This window comes from Alexandromys fortis, unplaced genomic scaffold (assembly GCF_014885135.2).
Source record: "Alexandromys fortis isolate MF-2015 unplaced genomic scaffold, M_Fortis_MF-2015_v1.1 scaffold_63, whole genome shotgun sequence".
Classification (NCBI taxonomy): Eukaryota; Metazoa; Chordata; class Mammalia; order Rodentia; family Cricetidae; genus Alexandromys; species Alexandromys fortis.
In genome coordinates, this window is record NW_026067953.1 from 3,359,511 (window position 1) to 3,374,752 (window position 15,242).

Genomic DNA, 15,242 nt, shown 5'->3' on the forward strand with positions numbered 1-15,242 from the left:
TTTTTTTTTTTTTTTTTTTTTTTTTTTTTTTAAGTAATCCATTTAACAGCAAAACTTGCATAATCGCCTTAGTTATATAAGAAGCCCTTCAAAGCTTCCCACGCTGTAGTAGGAGGAATGCATTTTGGATGTATTCTCAGAACAGAGGCGGCACTATTAATGTACGGCTCTATGATACCTTGTTGAATCATCATAACACACAGAATTGTTATTATTACCAGTAAGGGCTGCATGTGAGTCACAGTCTACCAGAATATGGTTCCTTCAGAAGAGGCACCATTTTGGATAGACATCCAAATACCCCAAATGGGCCAGGGCAGTGTCTCCTACATACTAAGGATTAGGGGTTGCTGTGCCTATTATTTGGAAGTGTTGGCATAAAATTCTAATATCAGGTCCCAACATTTCTACATATGTATGAGAAACCCAAAGGACAAAAGGAACAAGCATAGCTCTTGAGAAGCCTAGAATACAAGATCTAACCACAAAGGAATACATGTGTTCTTGATTTTCTTATTTTTCCAGTAGTAAGCTTTTCTAGGAATGGGAAAGCACCACATGAATCCTTATTGAGCTACAATTTTGAAAGCTCTTAAAGAGTTAATTTGTGGTATATGTCTAAAATAAAATAGTCCATTGAGGAACTTTGATAAGACTATAAATCAAGGCCATGTGAATGAAGAAAACAACACAAACCCAAGAAACATTTAGAAACTAGTCTCCACATTTGGAGACACAGGACAGGAGGATGTTGAATTTAAATCACAACATTTCAATTTGGGCAGCCAGTAGATAGTGATATGCAGTAGATTTCCATAGGAAAGAAGTCCATTCAAAAGAAAAGGAATAGATTAGAAGGCAAGTAAGTTAGACAATGTTGTTAACGCAAAGAGGATGATGTCAGGACTTTCACAAATATGTTCTTTTTTTCTTATTTGCTTAAGGTAATCAATTTATCTCAGAGTGAGTTCTATAGTCAGGTATAATCTGTAACAACAACAGGGACCTTGTTCTGACAGGCATGCAATCTAGTTTCCAAAACTCCCCCATAATACTTTGACTCTAAAAAACTACAAGTCGACATGACTCCTTCTATGTGTGCATGTGTTTTTATTCTTTTCACCTTATTTCATTTCAGTCAGCATTGCTCATATTTTTGCATACTTCCTGGGATAGACTTCTTAAGTGACTAGAGACAGCTTCATTTCCTAGTATCTGGATATCAACTATAACATATTCATCTGATCTCAGCGTCTCACCAGAATGGTTGGCAACCATGAGAATAAGAACTTGAAATTATAAGAATGAAAATTCATGATGATGTATCTTTTCCTTTGACATTATTAAGTTAGGGAATTATATTCACATATGAAGGTTTCAAACTGTGATCCTTTTCCTGAGCGCCAAACAACAAAAAAAGGAAGAACATTGCATGCACCATAGATGAAGGATTATTTGTAAAGCCCATATCTGGTAATCTCTATGGAAATACATTCCCTAATTATGATCAAAGCAGAGCTAACATTTTGTCAAGAATTCTTGAGTTAAGTGTAGTACATATGGCTCTAACGCCAGTATTTTGTACTCAGGATGTTAAGGAGGGAAATTTAAGACCAGTGAAGGCTACATAGTAAGTTGTAAGTTCCAGAATGTCCAAAGAGGGATGTTGTGACTCTATTTTATTTCTAAACAATAAAAAGTATTCTTTTGTTTTCCTTTTTCTTATTTAATTTTTATTTAAGTAGAAAGTTGCTATAATTGTTACTTTTGTCACTCATCTTTGGGAAAAAGTTAAATATATCTTCCAGGTGAAAAGAAATAGGTCAGATGTGTAGAGCAGTATGACTTTTTAGAATAAAAAAATTTAAAGAAACACATAAAGTGAGCAGAGTAGTTTGTCTGGTAGATGTTTAAATATTCTCAAAAGAAGAAGACAGGAACAGAGGTCTGCCACTGGAGAATATTCTAAAGATGCAGGCTATTATTTATGGAAATGTAAATAACTGGAATGTTGTAGGAAGCAGCAAGCTTACCCAGAGCTAAAAAGAAAGTCTGGAAAGAAGTGTGCCCACAATGAAATCCTGAATAATAATGCAATATCAACATCTAATCTCCCCACAGAAAGGGAATCAGAATTAGATCACTAAGGAACTATAGAAGATGAGTGAACAGGTAGAATCACAGAGCCAAGAAAGAGCGCGCCATGGTGTAAAGAATAGTTATAGTTAAACAAGTCACACTCCCCATAGAAAGGAAGGCTGTCTACTAAATTTACCATTTTCAGAGTCCATAACTCAATAGGGTATGGTTGAAAGTATAATCATAGAAGCAAAAATGTAGGCCTTCTGGTGTTTCTAGCCCTAATTAAGATTACTGATGCTGTAGAGGGATTTAGTTATGAATAGTGAATGTGTTGTATAAAACATTAAGTTAAAGAAAAAAAGACAGGAGTGTGGCAGCTTCTGAAAGCTGAAAAGTTATGTGTGGTATGTTGGTTTGCACACACATACACACTCACTTTTAAAGAGGAGGCAAAGATCAAATCAAAACATAAGTAAATGGAGAGGGAAGGAGAAAGGTAAAAAATGAGCAGGGCCCTACTAATATTAGTTTGCTAGGATTACCAAAGCAAAATACCACAGAGTAGATGACTTAATTTCAGAGCTTTATTTTAGGTTTATGTTTAGCTAGGGAAATTGAAAAGTCAAGACCAAGGTATCTGCAGCATTAGTTCCTCCCAAGGTTATTTTTCCTGGCTACTAGATGCCCACTTTCTCTATGTGTCATCATCTGGTCTTTATTGTTTCTTTGTGTATCTTATTTTCCTCTTCTTATAAGTAGACCAGCAAAATTAGACTAGGAAGGTCCTACCATTCTTGTTTGAACTTAATTCATGTAAAATACCACCTCCAAATAGAGTTGTATCTTGAAACATTAAGTGTTAATACTTACATACCTTGTTTGGATTGATACAGCTGAATCCATGATGCTGGTGGAAGTAGTGAAGTTTGGGTTTGTGAGGAAAGAAAAAGCACTGGAAAGATCTAGGTACCTGAAACTGACTAATAGTCATTGGCTCTCATAATGATGATGGAAATAACCAGTCGGACCTTCTGTCATTTCCAGTAGAGCAGTCTGTTCTCACATGTAGATATCTAGAGTTTATTTCCATTAATATCATCAAAGCCTTTTGCATCTATTGACTGAATCCATGAAGAGTATTTATAATCCACTCAACAGGTACGTTCAAAACACCTATCATATGTCAGGCACCAACATATTTATGAAAAGAGAATCTCAACTTACTTATAGCATAAAAATATGTCATTAAGCTACACTCAACACTTTTAATTAATTCACCTTCTTGTGTTCTCTGTTGTTTTGTGCTAAGCATTTTAATGCTTACACTTACAGATTATGTCAAAATATTGTGTCAAATTAAAAGTAAAGCATATGCTATGATTTCTTTTGGCAAACAGTAGACTACATTTATTTTCATTCTTGAATAACTTGTTCGTTGGTGGGTTATGTCCTTATTTGCATCATTAGCTAAGTTGAATCTCTCCCTTTAAGAAGTCTAAATGTTAATCATTTTAGAGATGTTTTCATGGTAGTTAGGTGTGTGTTACAAAAATGATATAATTCTAGTGAAAATTAAAATCTATGTATGTGTATGTATATATGTATATATTTATAAATCTGAGCTGTAAATGATAGGGGTATTAAAGGTAAACTTTAATATAGTAACATTTACCTTCCTAGATTGAACATTACTAAGTATATTTATAACTTGCTATAGTTATAACTAACAAAGATAAAAATCCAAGATCATTAGCTTTACCCTCTGTCATGAATTTTATAGACATTGTGAATTTAAAAAAATCTGGGATCTCGGTAACTAAGAGTCATTAATTCTTTGTTAATGCAACACACTTTGGCTCTTTGGGCATTATTACAATGAAGAATTGTGTTTTACAAAGCAAGTCAAGAAAATACATTAAACCATGACCCCCTTTACTTTGGAGGACTCTAGTTTAAGTGCCCTGAAATGAACTTTTTAGTTAATTAGCATTCCTCTGTTTGTCACTTTAAGTAATTACTCTTCTCACTTTAATTGAAGTGTTATACGTGAGGTGCTAAGAGCTTAGAAACATAGCCACCTGATGAATTGAGTTCACTAGAAACAGAGCAGATAGTTGTCATCAGGAGTCAATGAAGTAGCCTGTTGGGAGGTGGAGAGGGGAAGCCAAGTAATGGGAAGAATTAACATCTCTTGCTCCAGTAATTGTGTTGGAAGGATGGGTTTCAAATATCCATTAATTTAAGTGGTCTTTATTCCATCATTAAGCAAACTGCATATTTGGCACCAGCTTTTTCATACGTTTAGCACAAATAGACCATGGTGTGCGTGCATGCCCTTGGGAGTCATTCTTACAATAAGCATTTGATGCTCTCTGCATCTGTGCCTCCTGTGCCTGATGCAGATGCAACCAAGGATGGGTGATTACTGGGCAAGGTCTTAAGGTCACTGCTCTATCTCTGGAGAGTTAGAAAATCAGCTTTTCACCTCTGAGTGCTGAAGCCTCGATGTCTGTTTTTTCAAGGGTAATATGCCCCCGAGAAAATTGCTGTGTACCACTTAAGTCCCTATAATCTTTAAAGTTTTAATTTAATATTTCAAAAATAAAAATACCATTCTCTCCAGGGTCTCAGCATCATGATTAGCCTCCTCAAATCCTCCACTCTACATTTTAACGTTTTTGAAATTGGACTACTTCTTATAATTCCCTTCTCTAACCCTTTGCAAAGACACTAATACATGACCAATATGTTAATATTTGGGTAATCTCCGAGATTAAGACAAAATATTATCTGTCAACTTGCTGTAAGTCAACAAATATGCTGTTTTCTTACATATACACTATTAGATGGCAAAAGAGGTGCCAGGTAATATTGTAAGCCTCATCTCCTTCAGTCTTCTCCACAAGGGGTGCTAATATGCAATTGTTCTTACTTTGATGAATATCATAAATCTGAAAAATGTCAAATGTTGAATTTATTTATTTATTCACTGACATAGTCAATCCACACCCATTTTGACAACTTCGATTGAAAGAAATACAATAACCTGGTGAACACACAAGTATAGGATCCTTATTTGGGTCAAGTAAATAAAGAGGATCCTGGAAAATAATAGTCCTGTCTTCAAACATACCTATATTGACTCATGGTTTGGGCCCTGAGGCAATGCTACTTTGAACTGCCAAATTAAAATGAAGATATTTTACTCTTCTGACTAAAGTACCCTCCACTGAAACAATTAGCAGTATAAAGTCTACTGATCTATATACAATTATCACCCTAAGAAAAGTGTGGATATAAATAGTGGGTGTTTGAATCTAAGCTTTACCCTGTAGTACTCAGGAAGCACCAGAATCCATCAATATATCTTTGAGATCTATAGTATTTCCCATCATCATATATTCAAGCTCAGGTGTCTTTTTATGGACTGGTATAAGCCTCCAGCTTGAGACTACGCCATAGTGACATAGAAATGCTCATTTGTTGTATTATTGATGTTGATGCTGTTAGAAGATACAACTTAAGCATCCCCAGAACCTTAGATTGTTACTACCGAAAATCACTTAATATAGACTGACATTGATAAGAGTTGTAGGAAACTAACACTTTATTCATTCCTAAAAACATGACAAATTTCTACCTTAGACAAATTGACTTAAAAAATAGTTGAATGGGGGCTGGAGAAATGGCTTAGCAATTAAGAGCACTGGATACTCTTCCAGAAGACCCAAGTTAGATTCACAGCCTCCACACACATAGCAGCTCACACCTCTCTAACTCCAGTCCAAGGGAATCTAATGGCTTTTTTCTAGTGCCTAAGAATATCAGGCATTCACAGGATGCACAGACATACATGAAGGCAAAACACCCATACATATAAAAATAAGTAGTGACATGAATAGATCCACTATAGTTCATAATGCCTTTGCTGGAGAGGTTGTGGAGAAAGGGGTACACTAATCCATTGCTGGTGGGAATGAAAACTTGTGCAACCCCTTTGGAAAGCAGTGTGGAGGTTTCTCAGGAAATTCGGGATCAACCTACCCATGGACCCAGCAATACCACTCTTGGGAATATACCCAAGAGAGGCCTTATCATACAACAAAAGTATATGCTCTACTATGTTCATAGCAGCATTGTTTGTAATAGCCAGAACCTGGAAACAACCTAGATGACCTTCAATGGAAGAATGGATGAAGAAAGTATGGAATACATACATATTAGAGTACTACTCAGCAGTAAAAAACAAGGACTTCTTGAAGTTTGCAGGCAAATGGATGGAAATAGAAAACACTATCCTGAGTGAGGTTAGCCAGACCCAAAAAGAGGAACATGGGATGTACTCACTCATATTTGGTTTCTAGCCATAAATAAAGGACATTGAGCCTATAATTTGGGTTCTTAGAAAAGCTAAATAAGAAGGAGAACCCAAAGAAAAACATATAGGCATCCTCCTGAATATTAACCTTCATCAGGCGATGAAAGGAGACAGAGACAGAAACCCACATTGGAGCACCGGACTGAAATCTCAAGGTCCAAATCAGGAGCAGAAGGAGAGAGAGCACAAGCAAGGAACTCAGCACCATGAGGGGTGCACCCATACACTGAGACAATGGGGATGTTCTATCGGGAACTCACCAAGGCCAGCTGGCCTGGGTCTGAAAAAGCCTGGGTTAAAACTGGTCTCGCTGAACATAGCGGACAATGAAAACTACTGAGACCTCAAGAACAATGGCAATGGGTTTTTGATCCTACTGCATATATTGGTTTTGTTGGAGCCTAGGCAGTTTGGATGCTCACCTTACTAGACCTGGATGGAGGTGGTCCTTGGACTTCCCACAGGGCAGGGAACCCTGATGGCTCATTGGGCTGACGAGGGAGGGGGACTTGATTGGGGGAGAGGATAAAGGGGAGGCGGCGGTGGGGAAGAGACAGAAATCTTTAATAAATAAATAAATAAATAAATAAATAAATAAATAAATAAATAAAATTGCTTGTTGTAATAGGAGCGGCGGGGCTGCATCCCCAGCACCCTAGCCACCTGGCTAGCTTATGCCCCGAAATAACAACACACAAACTGTATTCATTTAAACACTGCTTGGCACATTTCTATCTAGCCTCTTATAGGCTAATTCTCACATATTAATTTAGCCCATTTCTTATCATCTGTATAGCACCACTAGGTGTGCTTACTGGGAAGATTCTAGCATATGTCCATCCTGGGTTGGAGCTTCATTGCGTGTGTCTGGGAGAGCAGAGCTCCGTGTCTCTGCTCCAGAGAGCAGAGCTGTCGAGTCTGAGCTCAGTTCCTCTTCCTCCCACCATTCTGTTCTTTTACTCCACCCACCTATGTTCTAAGCTATGAGGCCAAGCAGTTTGTTTATTAAAATTAACCAATGACCTTCCTCCATCAATTGCTTACCTCTCATGAATTTAGCTTACATGAAAGTAAAGATGGGCTAATGATAAGTAGATAGATAGATAGATAGATAGATAGATAGATAGATAGATAGATAGATAGATGATAGATAGATTATTATAGAGAGACAGATAGTAGATAAATGTGTAGGAAGGTGCACAGTTGTTTAGTAACACATTAGATAATTATTCTGATGTGACTAACAATTATTCTGCCCAATAAACAGAAACAAAAAGTTTATAGTCAAACACAAGTGTCATAATAAACAAATCTCTTTTTATTCTCTGGTTCTTAGGAAGCTCAAAGCTAGATCACACATTCTATTTTGAGTGACAGCACAGTATGTCCTCTGAGTATCTCTGGGAACTCCCCTTGCTTCTGCTTCCTTTTTCCATCACTCTTTTCTCATGCCACCCACTTGCCTTGCCCCTTGCCCTTGACACATTCCATATGATTTACAGAGGGGCACCTTAGTTTATTTTGGAAATTAAGCAGGATATAAAGGTGTTCATTAAAAATTAATGACTGAGAAACTCTGCTGTGCTGGAGGACATTGCCTGGTAAGGTGACTTCAGCCAGGTGACTGAGGTATCATCATCAATGACAAATTATGTGGACACCATGTTCCCTTGATAAAATGTGATCAAATGCTTCTTTATTTCCATAGTGTCCTCAAAACCCATTACCTCATTATAAACATGAAAGAAAGCATCAAACAAATCCTAACAAAATGGAATGCAACAAAATATCTGTCCAATAAGTACCCTTTCAAACTGCTAGATATTAAGAACCTAAAACAAAGAACATGTCTGAGAGTCCTTCATTGTCAGAAATAGCCCAGAAAATGAGAAAATTAAAGACAATGGGAGATCCTTGATGGATATTGCTGAATGTAACAAGGACACTGGCAAAATCTAGGAGAATTTAATCAAAATATAAATTTCAGCTAATAATAGTCAATGTTATTAATACTGGGGAAACTGTAGAGTATCTGGGAACTCTCTTCATGGTTGTAAACCAAATAGAAGTGTCTATAAGATCAAACAATAAAAGTGTAATATTATAGGTATAGGATAACTAACTGACATTCTCTATGTGGTGTGGTTTTGAACAAACACAATAGAGTATAAAAATATGTTTCCTGTGTCTCTATGGGACTAGTACAAGTATATATTTTCTGACAGAAAAACAAGTTGCATGACTGAGCTAACTTAGAAAAAATATTTTTAGAGATTAAAATAAACAAATGAGTAGTATTCAGGTGCTATACACAGTTCAAGTGCTTATGGTGTGAAATTCATTCCTAAGTATGATAGATAATTCTAGAGAATAAAAAAGTAATCAATGAACACTCCCTCTGCATCTGATTTCCTAATAAAGAAAAAGTGCAAAACCCCAGTTGGGAAAAGGTGCTCTGGTCTAAAACATAAATTTCAACACTATCTGAGTATACTCTAAGCATGGGAAATCTGCTCATTTTGCCATTCAAGCATAGGTCCCTCCCTCAGATTTTATTATAATTTTTTATAGTTCCTAGGCACCCAAACCTCAGTAATGTAGTTCATATGATTTTCTCAAAACCAGTCAAGTCAACCTTCTGGATTCTACACTGTCTAGTTTCTTCTGTCTTCAGATTTTTCTGTACCAACAATCATCTCAAGAGTAAGACTTCTAATGCATGTCATATTTTCAAAGATTTTGGCTTGGCTATGATAGAAAACTGATACAATAGTTGCATAAATAAGTCAATTGAGAAAAGAATAGGCAGCTCTGGTAGGATAATACTCGATTCAAGAACTTGGGACACATGTAGCTTTTCCAGATGGAGCTGCAGTCTTCATGTCCTGTAACCAGGGGGAAGAGTGGATGAAGACAAGGGATGAATGCATGTCTTCTACTTTATAAAGTTTCGAGAAGACAATTGACCTCAGATATGGGAAGACCATCAGTGAAGGCGTAAGTCACAAATGATACCACACCAGTTTGGAATCATGATTAATGTAAAGGTTATTTATTTAAGGGGGAAAACTTACAGATCACCATCTGAGACAACATCCCTCTGTGCCATCAGGAAAGGAGCCTAGTAGCCAGAAGCAGAGCTAAAAGCAAGAGAGTGAGCTGAAGGCGGTCATTGCATTTTTAAAGAGAGAGAGAGAGAGAGAGAGAGAGAGAGAGAGAGAGAGAGAGAGAGAGACCACGCCTTAATGGGCTGGTATCTCTGCAGCTATTGGCTAAAGGAGCGGAAGAAGCTCCTACAACACATCAGCTGGAATGTTGTATGGTTTGGTAATAGAAATCTTTTCTCTATAAGGAGTGAAAAAAATCCATATTGTGAAACCTCTCAGGTTCTCATACATAATTATCATCTTTTTCTTAGCACTGAGATAGTGGTTTTAAGTATTACAAAATTGGGAAGATTTAAGCTCTGTTCTTAGCTCAACTTTATACTGAATATGTGACTTTGGTTAGATCACATGACCTCTCTGAGATAGTGCTTTTTCAACTATAAAATAAGACTAATAATTCATTATCTGTCATCTTTCAAGAATTAAATTTAATAAATGTATGAGAAAAGTTCCCAAGAATGGACAGTGGTAATGAATTTACAAATACAGAATGATATTACCATGATACCCTTTTCATTACTCTGGTTTTATCTATGTCTAGAACCCACCTAGGCACATAATTATTTATGAATGATGCAGTTTTACAAATGCATACTTCCTTGACTCTGGAGTATAATCATATCAATAAAAATCCTTAAATGTTATTCAGTAGGAAGCAATAGTAGCATTTAATAGTTACATTATCCACTGAATCCATACTAACTTGAGAAACCACAAAACAATTAAATGAGTCAGCATTTAAAAAGTAAAATATAAGTTCAAACTGGTTTTTTAAAAAGTACTGACTACAAACATACAAATGAGAGGAGATACCTGACTGGCCTGCAAGTCCCTGTAGACTGCCTATCTGCCTCCTCCAGGCTGGAGTCACAAGTATGCACTACTGTGCTTGACATTTTACGTAAGTGCTGGGAATCTGAATCCGCCATCCTTGCCCAATTATCCTTACCTCTCTGAGCCATTTCCTCAGCAGCAATTTTCCCATTGGGGAACTTTATAAAATCAAAATGAAGTAACTTAGGGCAAAGAACAGACCCCCAGAAGTCAGTGTCACAGTGAAATACCTGAATCTTCATCAATTTAGCAAATCATAATTCACTGGTAGCAATTTAGAGATTAGCATATGATGAGTTTGCCAAAAACTGAAACCACAAAGTACAGAGTTAGGGCTTTTAGAGATACAATACTCAAGTAGTGCATTAATCTGTAAGAGATGGACTCACTCTCAAATAAAATGATGGCCACAGCTAAAGCCAACAAGCCCAATAATATTTGGCAGCATCAAAATCCCAGTGAAATTAAAATTGGAGAATAACTCTAATTTGGTTAATTCTTCACTTCCTAAATTGATTGTTTTCTGAGTTAAATTTTAGTTAACTTGCCAAGATCTCAACCTCCAACTTCCCAACCACTACAGTTTAGTGCTGGGTAATTCTCTTTTTATATGGTAGATGTAGTTCTGTTTAGGACTAATTCAAAAATATATACATCTGTTAGTAATAGTGTAAGCATGTTAGTGGCCCTAAAACCTCATTGGGGTAAAAGGGTCAAATCCATTAGTGATTATTTCACTGCTGTGGACCCATAATAACATGCAAAATGAGCAACAAAAACAATCGGTTTAAAAAGCTACTGTGGCAAGACCATAAAAACGTCATGGCAGAGTATGACCATTATCTGTATTTGTTGTATATTAGCCACACACACCTGTTTGGTTATCAAGATAATATTATTCCAAGGGCAATTTTGTCCCCAGGTAGATGTGCTAAACCTTTCACATTGCAGTACAACATTGGCATCCATAAATTCAAGTCACAAACTTAAACAAAATCTCTTATTTTAGTTGCATTTATGATTTTATGTTGGGCCGCATTGATAGCTATCCTTGGACATATGCAGAAGCAAGCCTGATATGTTTGAATACATTATTCAGGATTCACCCTTTCTTTTCCTTCCCCTTTTTCTCTAGCCTCTACCTTATTGTGGGTATTTTCTATTACATAAACACACAAGCCAAACTTGACTATAACAAGACCAATAATAATAGTGTCTACAGTTGCCCAGTGTGAAATGGGATTCAACCTAATTCATCCTGATTCCTCATGCTTAGTAGTGATACAGAATAAGATAAAATACATTCTGAAAATAGCCAGAGTCCATTTGCTAAAGAGGCATTGGTAGTTCCTGGCTTTTATGGAAATGTTTAAAAATATTCAGTGCCATAGTTTGCTTACCTCCATAAAGATGAACCTGTAGTCAGAGTTCTTACTGGTCACACATATAAAAAGTGACCAGCACTGGCAAATTATTTATTCTTTTTCAACTTGACAACAGACAGGACAATTTTGAAATATGTAGGTCTACTTTTCAAATTTATATTTTCATGGTTCCCCATCTTTTGAGCATGGAAATCAAATTTTTTCTCCTTCACAACAGCAAATTTAATAGTTCCAATTTCCTCTGTATTTAAAAGCAATCTTTATGAATGATTTTTTTCAAAGTACACAGACATTTGCTGGCAGAATTCTTGTTCTTTACATTGTTTTCTCTCATTGAATTTGTTTTAATTCATTTACAAGTTCAAGGTTCGATATGAGGGTTTGAAATGCAGGAATTCTTAAAAGCAATTTAAGAGGAGAAAGCCTAACAATATATTTCTTTTAATAATAACCTTGGATGAAACCTTTTTAATAAATAAAAAACCTTTATGTTAATAATTCCTAACCAACCCCATCCCATAAAAAAAAGTTACATTCTTTCTCCTTGCCAACAAGCCAGTAAAATAATCTGACAGGTAATTTTTCCAGAGAAGCATGTGCCTCATCAGAAATAATTACTTTGGGTTAGTATGGTGGCATATGCCTATCATCCCAACAGCTTCAGCTTCAGAACACCCAGCGAGGAAGATTCCCAGATCCCAGCCTGAGCTACACAGTGTGCTTCAAATTAAAAAAAAAAAATAATGATGATGATAATTTTAAAAGTCTTATTTTACTCTTGTGTTCTTTGCTTTAGCTCATTTTCAGAAGAGCAACCTTCTTCATCAAGCCTAGTTGCCTCATTAGCAAGATCAGACAGGTATGCTCCACAAGGTCACCACCAGCTCCAGTGGCTTCAACAGGACAGGACTGGCATCAGAGATCAGAGTACAGATGGCTCCACCATGGGAGTCGGTACTAGACCAGCTGCCATAGGAGGACAGCCTTTTAGCCATAGGGAGGCTGATTGCAAGGTACGGTCTTGTCTCCAGGCTACCAGACACCAACTCCTGTGAGACTACACTGGCCTGAAGTGTACAATCACAGCAATTTTGGAAAGAGCCCTCAGTGGCATTAGATGGTTTTCTTTCCTAAGTGTTCTTCAGCAAATGCTTTTAGCTTGTTTGTACTTATTAACTTTACTAATGATGCTCAGATGGAGCATCAAATTTGGACCTGCTCTTATCTTTAGCAATTTCCTCTGCTCCTAGACCTTAATGGGCCAGATACAAATATGTAAATACCATGCTTTGTTTTGGTAATTAATTTCCTTTAGGTCAAGACTGAGTGATAAGAATGCTACTTCCACTTTATGAATAATTCATTTCTGCAGATGATCTTTATCCGCTCGGAACCCATAGAAAGGTATCAATTTTTAAATACACATACCTATGCCTGAATCTTAGTTCTGCCCTGTGAGCTAAGTGACTAGGCAATTTGTTTAATCTTTCAGAGTCTCTCTGTCTCTATATAAAGATGAATTTAATGATGTTTGTCTCACATACTCATAGCAAGTAGTTTCAATAAATATATACATGTGAATAACTATGAATGCTATATGCTGGTGCATCATATTTTTCCTCCCTTTCAGACTTGAATAAAATAAAAATCTCAACTAAATCAGAGTATTTTTATTTCTAGTAGTTTGTTTAAAAATATGGTGGCAAAAAACATAAATAACCCAGGAAATTAAATACGTACAAAATAAATGAGTAATAACTAACATTTTGCTTTTAAAATATGACTGTGAAGATATAAATCAACTTGGTGATTTAATAAATGAATAAAACAGACAAATAAATATGTAAATAGGCAGAGAAAATCACTGGAGCATATAAAAATTTTGTAAAATTTAGATAGATAAGGAAAACCAAAACAACATATAAGCATATTTTCCAGATGTTAGGAGTCTAGTGCACTTTATGTGACCAATCCAGTGGTAAATGCTTTTTTGTACAGTGTTTTCTCTGAGCCTTCTAACACCTCCTGTGGGTATATTAAGACTTCATTAACTCTCTTTCACACTTGGGAAAACTTCTTCAAGGGGTGATGTAGTCAGTCAGTTCCACAGGTAGTGAGTTTCAAATTGAAGAGATCATTGGCAGTGAAGTACATGAAGCTTAAGGATACCTAGTCTCAGAAGACCTTTTAAACACTGGCAGAGACCTCATCAGTGGGTTCCCACAGTGGCAGGCTTTTGTAGTATGCAAAATCAGGGCATCGGCTTTAGCAATGCCACAAACACATTTGTTCCTCATCAAATACCTTCTCCATGAGACCTCCCTCAACTACCCTAAAATATTTATAGTTTATGCTTTTCGCTTGTTCACTCCTCATGATCTAATGCACTGTGTGTATGCATACATACTAATTTACATTGTTCATTGTCAAATTTTTTATTAAAGTATATAAATGAAAGAAACACTTTTTTTTCTGTTTGTTATACCCCAGTTGCAGCTGTATGCAGGACTTTGTAGCAACTTGATAAGAATTTATGGAATGAATGAATAGACTGACATCCCTCCGAATTATAATTCTAGCTTTGGACTCTCTGCTCTGTAACTCAGAAAGTGTCCTTCTGCCTCTCTCAGGGAGAGACGACTCCTGCCATCATAAACAACTCTTCTTCCAGGTGCACATGAACCAAAGTCCGACTTGAAGAACTTTAAGTTGGCTCTTAGATAATGATGAATGGGTTGTCATTTCATCAATGTCCAGAATTATGAGAGACAACATTAGAGACCTGGAAAGTGCAAAGCAACAGACAAAGTTCACTGAAGAGAGGAACATGCTGCTAAAGAAGAGGCTGATAGTGGGGAACCAAGCATGGGAAAAATACAGTTCCCATGTCTGGGCATGGCTCCCAGGCCCAGAGAAATCAGAGTTTGCATAAGAAATTTGGTTGAAGACAATAACTCTCATCTATGTCCTACCTTCATTCCCCATCATAAAGAACAGATACTTTATCATAGAAGACCCTGCTTGATTCCTCTCTGGCTTACTTATCAGGAAACACTCATCTCACAACATCAACGACATCCACATCATTGAGATCAACCAACTCATACTCTGACCTTCTTTTATTGTAGACAACTGGGAGACTCGAGTACTCTGTTTATGTCTCAAAATCAATGCAAGAAGGCATGATGGTAGTATACTTTTATGTATTAAGGGTGGAAATTAGCTAATTATGCTATGAAATTCTGATGAACTAAAAACTCCACTAAAGAATTTTTATTCAACAAAAGGAACTATAAATCTATGCTATGAGCAATAGCTATTTCTAATGCTTTAGTGATTTTTTTGGAGTACTGCATACATATTGGTGATATGATGATGTCTCATTAATAATCTATT